Below are 7,824 nucleotides of genomic sequence, written 5' to 3' on the forward strand. Positions count from 1 at the left end.
AAGAATTCCATGATCCCAATTTCCTCATTTTCAGGAAGTTTTCGCCCTTTAAGAACTACGAGATATGAATTCTAATATAGCTAAGAGTTTGAAATGATGCAATGGCGTATATTGATAAATTGTGATGAAGTTGAATCATACATGGAGTAAGCATGTAACTTACAATTTAATCACTCGAGCAAGTTTTACTTTTACTGTTACTAACCTATACCATGTTTATTGAAATAGAAAACATAAAATGGAAATTTAGTTGTAAAGTACGTTGTGTATTGAAGGAAGACATAGAGAGTATTTCCCTTATGATTTAAAAATTATGTAAGTACGTTATATTATAAATATTTTCAAATTATAAAAAATATCAATTATAATTTATGTTTCTTTCTTTCTCCGTAAACTTTAGATTGCTAATCAAGATTCATAAAGAATATATAGTGTATTTAATTTTTTTAGCTTATGGTCCTGATAGACGTGCTCTAAGTCAAATTAGTGGAGTGACAGTAGAAGGTAATCACGATGAGGACCAAATAAACTTTTATGGTGTTTTTATTGATATTATTCAATTAAATTATATCAATGATTATAAAATTGTTTTGTTCAAGTGCAAGTTGTTTGACTTGGGAAGTAAAAATAAGAGAATTCACAAAGATTGTCATTTACTAAGTATCAATATTAGCAAATATTGGCATAAAAAGTGATCTTTTTATTTTGGCACTTCAAGGAAAGCTAGTTTTTTTTATTTGGATGATACCATAATGCATACTATATAGCATATGATGTACCTTATCTAAAACTCTTTTGTTCTTTCTAGGGGTACTTATCGAGCAAGTCAATTGCAAGTTGGGTAGTGCTCGAGTCATGCTCGTAAAAAAAATTGTTGCTCAACTCAACTCATTGTTCGTTAAGCTTGTTAAAATTTTGCTAGACTCGTGCTCATTAAAAATACTTGTTGCTCGACTCGTTGCTCATTAAGCTCATTGCTCGTTGCTCGTTAAACGTACTCACCAAAATATTTACCTTATATTTTTAACTATAAGTAAATTCTACTAATAATATATAGAGCTTAATATAAAATTTAATAAATTTAATCAAAAAATTATCAAAATAGGACATGAAGCAACTTCAAAGTATAAACTTCGAAGCAACTTCAAAGCGTAAACTTCAAAACAACAATCCACAAATACATTAAAATAATAATTATGATTTGATTATTGGGTGTAATAAAGTAATCATTATTAATTAGTAACTTATTTTTTGTTTATTAGAAAATTAATAGCTTAATAATTTATCATTTTTTAATTATATATTAGTAAATTATTAATTTTTAAATAGAATATTTTTAAGATAATCACTAAAAGGTTATAAAATAAATTAACGAATTGTCGTGAACTTATCTAGTCAAGTTGATTTTTACTCGACTCAACTTGTTAATGTCTCAAATTGAATTAACTCGAGTCGAGTTTTGACCGAATTTTAACTGTATTCGAACTGTTCACGAACTACCAACACATTAAACACCCTTAGTTCTTTCTATATGCGTGTGTATATATATATATATATGAAATAACAATAAAAGTAGCTCATGCACAAATTTCGAAAAACTCCACATGGATACGTTGGACTGGTTTTATGGGAGGACAAAGTGACGTACAAAACAAATTTGTTAGGTTGTTTGTCATGGTTAGAGATGGAGTCTGCCGCTGCTCTAATTTTATATTTTTTTAATGTAGTACTAATATAATTATAGGAGTCAATAAAAGACTTATAAATAGAGTAAAATATTAAAAGAAAAATACCACGAGTTAATCATCTTCCCATCGACTAAAGCTCATCCAATATTGCTTTAATATGATTCTTCATTGTTCGACACTCAAATTTTAAAGGACGTAATTAAATAATATTATATTTATTATTTTTTAATTAGAATTATTTGATCTTAAATTTAATTTTAGTATTCCTTTAGTTTTAATAATTGTTAAGGTGAATGGTGATTACTAAATTTGATTTTTTTATGTTCATGAAATAATTTTATATAAATGCAGCTTGCCATGGGAAAAAACCCAACAATTACTGAGTTTTTTAAGAGAAAAAGTGGGGGAAACTTCGAAAAATACAAGTACAACAACTGAAACTTCAAATGGTATACCTATTGACGTTTCACCTTCGGAAGATAGACCTTTAAAGATAGCTAGAATCATAAACCAAATACCAACTCTAATTACTTGGAGCGAGATCCTAGTAAGCACAATCAAATATGGGAATATCCTTCTGAACAAGAAAGAAATACAATTCGAAGAGCATATATTGCTGAGGGTCTATACAAACCAGTGCTCTCTGAATTTAAAAAATATGGATATGTTTCTCACCCTCGCCGATTTCAAGCTTCATGGTACAAAAACTTTCGTTCATGGTTAGAATATTCTCCTGAAAATAATGTCGCCTTCTGTTTTATTTGCTTTCTTTTTAACAAACTTGTAACACCCTAATTTAGGGGCTAAATTTAAGAAATTATAAATTGGTGGATTTAATTGGTATTTTGAAAGAAATGGTGGATTAAATTGTAAGATTTCAAAGTTGACAGACCGTTTTAAAAAGCACATGAAATTCAGTGGCTAAACCCATGATTTAACCATTTTATATGTTGAATTATAAATCCCCCCATGCTCAGGTTCAGCAGAGATTTTCCAGTTTTCCCTCTCCAACAACCCTTCTTTCAACTTCGATCTACTCGCCGTCCGACCTCCTATCAACGAGCCGAAACCACCATCGTATTCGTTGTCAACCGAGGAACAAAACCCCTCAAACCTTTCGTCGTGAATCGTCTCCTTTAGTCGTTAATTTCAGTCGAAAGTATCGTCGGTAATAACTTGATTTCAATTAGTGTTCTGTCGATTCACGACGATCCGGTCATCCGTTTACGACACCTCCCGCACCATCGTGTTCCTTGTATCGTTCCGAGTCCACCGGTATTCTTCGTTTCTCCGTTGTCGGCGACGCGTGGAGGGGTGAGACCGTCAAAGTTTTCGACATTTTGGAATCGAGCTCTCCGCCGTTCAAAATTGTGAACCGAGCTTTGTAAGTGCCTCAAAATTGCTTAAAATAATTTTTAAGAATTTTTCCGGGAATTTTCCGACACCGTAACACTGTTCACACGCCACCCCCCGAGAGTGGGCATCGTCTGGGTGATAATTTAGTAATTAATTTATGTTTGGGTACTATTTGTGTAAAATCTCGGTGTTAGATTGGTAAATATTTGCATAATATGGCTAATTTGGTAATTAATTTCTGTTAGGGTGATATTTGTGTAAAATGGTCGACTGTTGACCGTTGAGCGGCGTTGACCACAGTTGACCAAAACTTTGATTGGCTTTGACCGGGCATTAAACGACCTTTGACGTTGACCGAGTATACCTATCCTGACATTTTTCGACGTTCAAAATCCGATTCCGCAGTCCGTTTTTTAAAATTCGGACCTGAAGGCCTCGAAATTGCAAGTAAAACCCGTTGACTTTGATTTTGACCAAAAATTCCAAATTTTCGAAAAGTCATATTTTATGCTTTCGACGTCCTGGATCCGAATCTGAAGTCCGTTTTACCAAATTCGAACCCGGTAAGCTATTTTTGATTGATTTATCAGCCGATTCGATTCGTTTATCGCAATTAAGCTCTGTTTTTGATGTAATTTCTGTTGATATGGATCCGAGGAAATATTGGAAGATGATTTCAAGATTGAGGACGTTTTAATGGAATTTAATGGTCGATCAGTATTGAACGGAAATCGAGGTAATACTTTACTACCTCTTTATGCTTTATGGAACATGTTGATATTGGTAAATGCATGAATAAGATAATGTTGATAACTTTTGTGGAGTTGATTAATTTATACACTCGATATGAATGTGGTAGAAATTTGATAATTGAATTCGGATCGAATGATTAATATAAGAGATTGAGGGAATGTTAGAATTAAATTACAAGTTGTGTGATTTGTGATAAAGAAATCAGCCATGGATTTGTAACTTATATGTTAAAGGTACTTGGATGGGAAATTATGAGAATACTTCGGTAGGGTAAAATTATGAAAATACCCTTATATTATAAGATGACAAGAATTATCCCTAGAAGTTGGTTAATAACTCTGAAAAGACATATTGATCCGATATAATTACAGATGTGCATAAGAAATGCTAGTTTTACTTAGAAAATTTGGATAATTGGTTTTTAACCCTAAAAGGGTTTGTATAAGATACCATAAGTCTGTTAAGGAATCATTTCGAGATCAAAGAATGTTCGGGAAAGCAATTAACCATTGGATCTCTAAAGTATAATTATTTTCGTTAAGAGTTAATACCGAAATTATCAGATTAAGAAATTACAAAAATGCCCTTGAGAGGTAAAAATAGTCCAAGTTGACTCTGGATGAGGAAGTAACATGAGAATTTGTTTTTAAACCGATAAATTACTAATTTGATTGTTGAGATCCTATTTTTGTATGGAGAATTCTGATAATCCGTTAGTAACATCTAAGAAGGCATTTAACTTGGAAATCTCCAACTTGAGTAAGTACGTGAAGAATAATAATTTATCGATGGTGATATTTTGTCAGAATAGTTCAAAGGGACTTACATAAATGATAAGTTTGAATTAAATAATAAGACCGAACGGAAGGAAATGATTGAAATATTCTAGATTTATAAAATGACCAAAATACCCCTAAAATGGAAATGACTCAAGAATGTCACCAAGCTCAAGAATGAATGGATATACTCAAGCTTTGAAATGAATAGAAAAATATTGAGCACCAAAATGACCAAAATACCCTATTGGCCTAGAATAAGTAAATGTCTTGGATTAATTAAGGAATCCAAATAAACATGGATGTTGTACTGCTATTAAAAGTTATGGAACACAACTTAAGTGATCAACCAACGTTACTGCTATATCATTACCTGAATGATATAAGTACCACTTGAATGTTTGTTCATCTTCTCAAATTTGGATCGATGATAATTCTGGAAGTACTTGGCTCAGCTCAACTCTAGAGCGCATACAGTACTAATAAGTGGGTATTCGTGAGTCAAATCAACCACGAATACTAGAATGACTTTATTATATGAATAAATTGAACTGAAATGAAGTACAACGTGTATTTGAAATTCAGAAACATCTGAATTATTCTGGAAAACTTTAAAGTAATCGGGATAGACTTGCTTACTAAATGAACTAAGTAACATCAATGACTGAGGATTAAATAGGTGATTGGATGAGTTTGGAAACACTATTGAACTTAAATGATGAATTGTCCTTATGGGTTATGAGCCATGGATCAAGTACGTCCGTATTTCTTGATATTATTGAAACGTGGAAATGAAATAAAGACCATTGGAAGATTTATTTAGTGATGATTATGGGAATGATCTAAGGATCTGCATTATGGTATTAAAGAGTGAATACACTGGAAGGATAATGAATTGACTTGTTGACATGCATCAGTTTGGGAGTTGTGTAACTCGAGTTGTTTGATAATATGATCGATAGTCGTAGATTCAAGTCAGATTGTAAATGACTTGAATCTACGATTCTATATTTCATCTAAAATCACTTCGGTCATGTTTGAAAAAGCAAGTAACGCAGAAGGAAAAGATTCTGAATACCTCATTTGGTTCAATTGGCCTGAAATCCTATGAATTCAAAGTATATTCCTGAATACCCCTGATTATTTGGGTAATGGAATCACTTACAGTAAATCTAAATTTAGAATTATTATGTATAAAGGTTCCTGAACGTTTTCTTAATGCACACGAAAATATAGTGGGATTCTAAAGTATCAACCTTAAATGTCTGGGTAGATCGGTTAGTAATCGATTCTCCTCAATAGGACCTTGTTCCTGGAATTCGATCAAATTTCATAAGTTTCATGTTATCCATAATGATAACTACAATGGCCTCTGAAAATACTTGGATTCTCTAGTGTGTTCCCTATTTATTTCTGAACTGTTTTATTTGTTTTAAAATGTGGTACACTGAATTCTATGGATCTTGTTTTATTGATGCACCAATTTATTGTGATGTTTTATAGATTAAGACGACTATATGATTTTTGTTTTGAACTGGTATTTGATTACCATGTATATGGATTTATGGAATTTATGTCACGGTGCAATTGTATTTTTGATATGGATTTATAAAGTACAACTCTGATCAAGCTGGAAAACTTTGACGGACCTAATGTGACTCTTGGGTAGGCTCACGGGCCCTAAGATGTTCCATTAGGTTGGCTCCCTTTTACTGTGTGCTTAGGGTAAGCCCTATGGACTTACGGACTTAAAGATACAGGCCCCAAAGCCTATCCTTAGGTTGGCTTCCTTTTCGCTGTGTTCTTAAGGTAAGCCCTATGGACGTAGTTCTAGGAACTGTGGATGGTGTACAAGATAATGGTTTAAACTACAAGTTTCAAAAGTTAAATTTCATTATGATTTTATGAGATTTACTAAACTATCATTTGATAAGTGTACCTATTATGATTTTATTATACTGTTGGAACACACTAGACATCCTATTCGATCTCCTGAAAATGTCATACTTTGAAAGGTTTCTTATGAACTGAGATTCATGGCTTCTACTCGATGAACTTCTAAGGGAACCCCAATTTATTCCGCAAACTGGTATACGTATGATTCAATAAGGAAATTATATAGCTTTCTATTTATCTACATGTCATGTAGCATCATCTGGTAGTTCTGTATTACTGAGCTTTCCGAAGCTCACTCTATTACTCAACATTGTAGGTTAAAAGAATTGTACCAGTGCAGCTATCGACATCAGTAAGGGAGTTCTTCCGACGTTGTTTTCAGAGTATGATACATGTGATTAGGGGGCATGTAATTGTATTTTATTTTATATACGAGTCTGAAAATCTGTTTTATTTCTGAATACTAATAAATGATTTTATACGTTACATGTTTTAAGAAAAGTTTTAAATTTTTCGCTATTTTTACTGTGGGTCACTCCGGTGGCCCTAATGTGACACTCCAGATCGAATTGGGTTACCCGCATCGGTCTAAGGGGGTTACATTTAGTGGTATCAGAGCTATGGTTTGAGTCAAAATTTTTCAAGATAGACCGGCCCGTCGAATTTCAAAAAGATGTCTGATCAGTACATGTCCCTAGACTACAATTGTACCTCTCTAAGCCGGAGCTCCAAGGCTGAGTCCCTATCTGTAACGAGTAAATCAAAGTTTCTATCCATTAAGGCTATACTTGTACAAAAAGGAATACCAATAACATCTATTTAAACGCTATGAAGTACCTCACGAGCCATATGAGAGTTATTCATCTGAGAAATTTTGACCCGACTTCGGAAATGAAATTGGGATATGCTACTGCTTTATGAGCCTATTCTCGTGACCAAGACTGAATTGATTACTCTAGGAAATTTTCGTTCGGATTCTTTTATTGGAATAAGGAAAAGTTCTGATAAGAATGTATGCTCAACTGGTTAAGGATTAGTGGAGGATCTGTATTTCTAAAAGAGCAACATGAAAGATATGAAAGAACTGATGGAAGTTTTATTTCTAGAATTACGTGACATGAATGAATTTCGAGGACGAAATTCTTTTAAGGAGGGGAGAATTGTAACACCCCAATTTAGGGGCTAAATTTAAGAAATTATAAATTGGTGGATTTAATTGGTATTTTGAAAGAAATGGTAGATTAAATTGTAAGATTTCAAAGTTGGCAGACCATTTTAAGAAGCACATGAAATTCAGTGGCTAAACCCATGATTTAACCATTTTATATATTGAATTATAAATCCCCCCGTGCACA

Source organism: Hibiscus syriacus, unplaced genomic scaffold, assembly GCF_006381635.1.
Source record: "Hibiscus syriacus cultivar Baekdansim isolate YM2019G1 unplaced genomic scaffold, ASM638163v2 tig00117034_pilon, whole genome shotgun sequence".
Lineage (NCBI taxonomy): Eukaryota > Viridiplantae > Streptophyta > Magnoliopsida > Malvales > Malvaceae > Hibiscus > Hibiscus syriacus.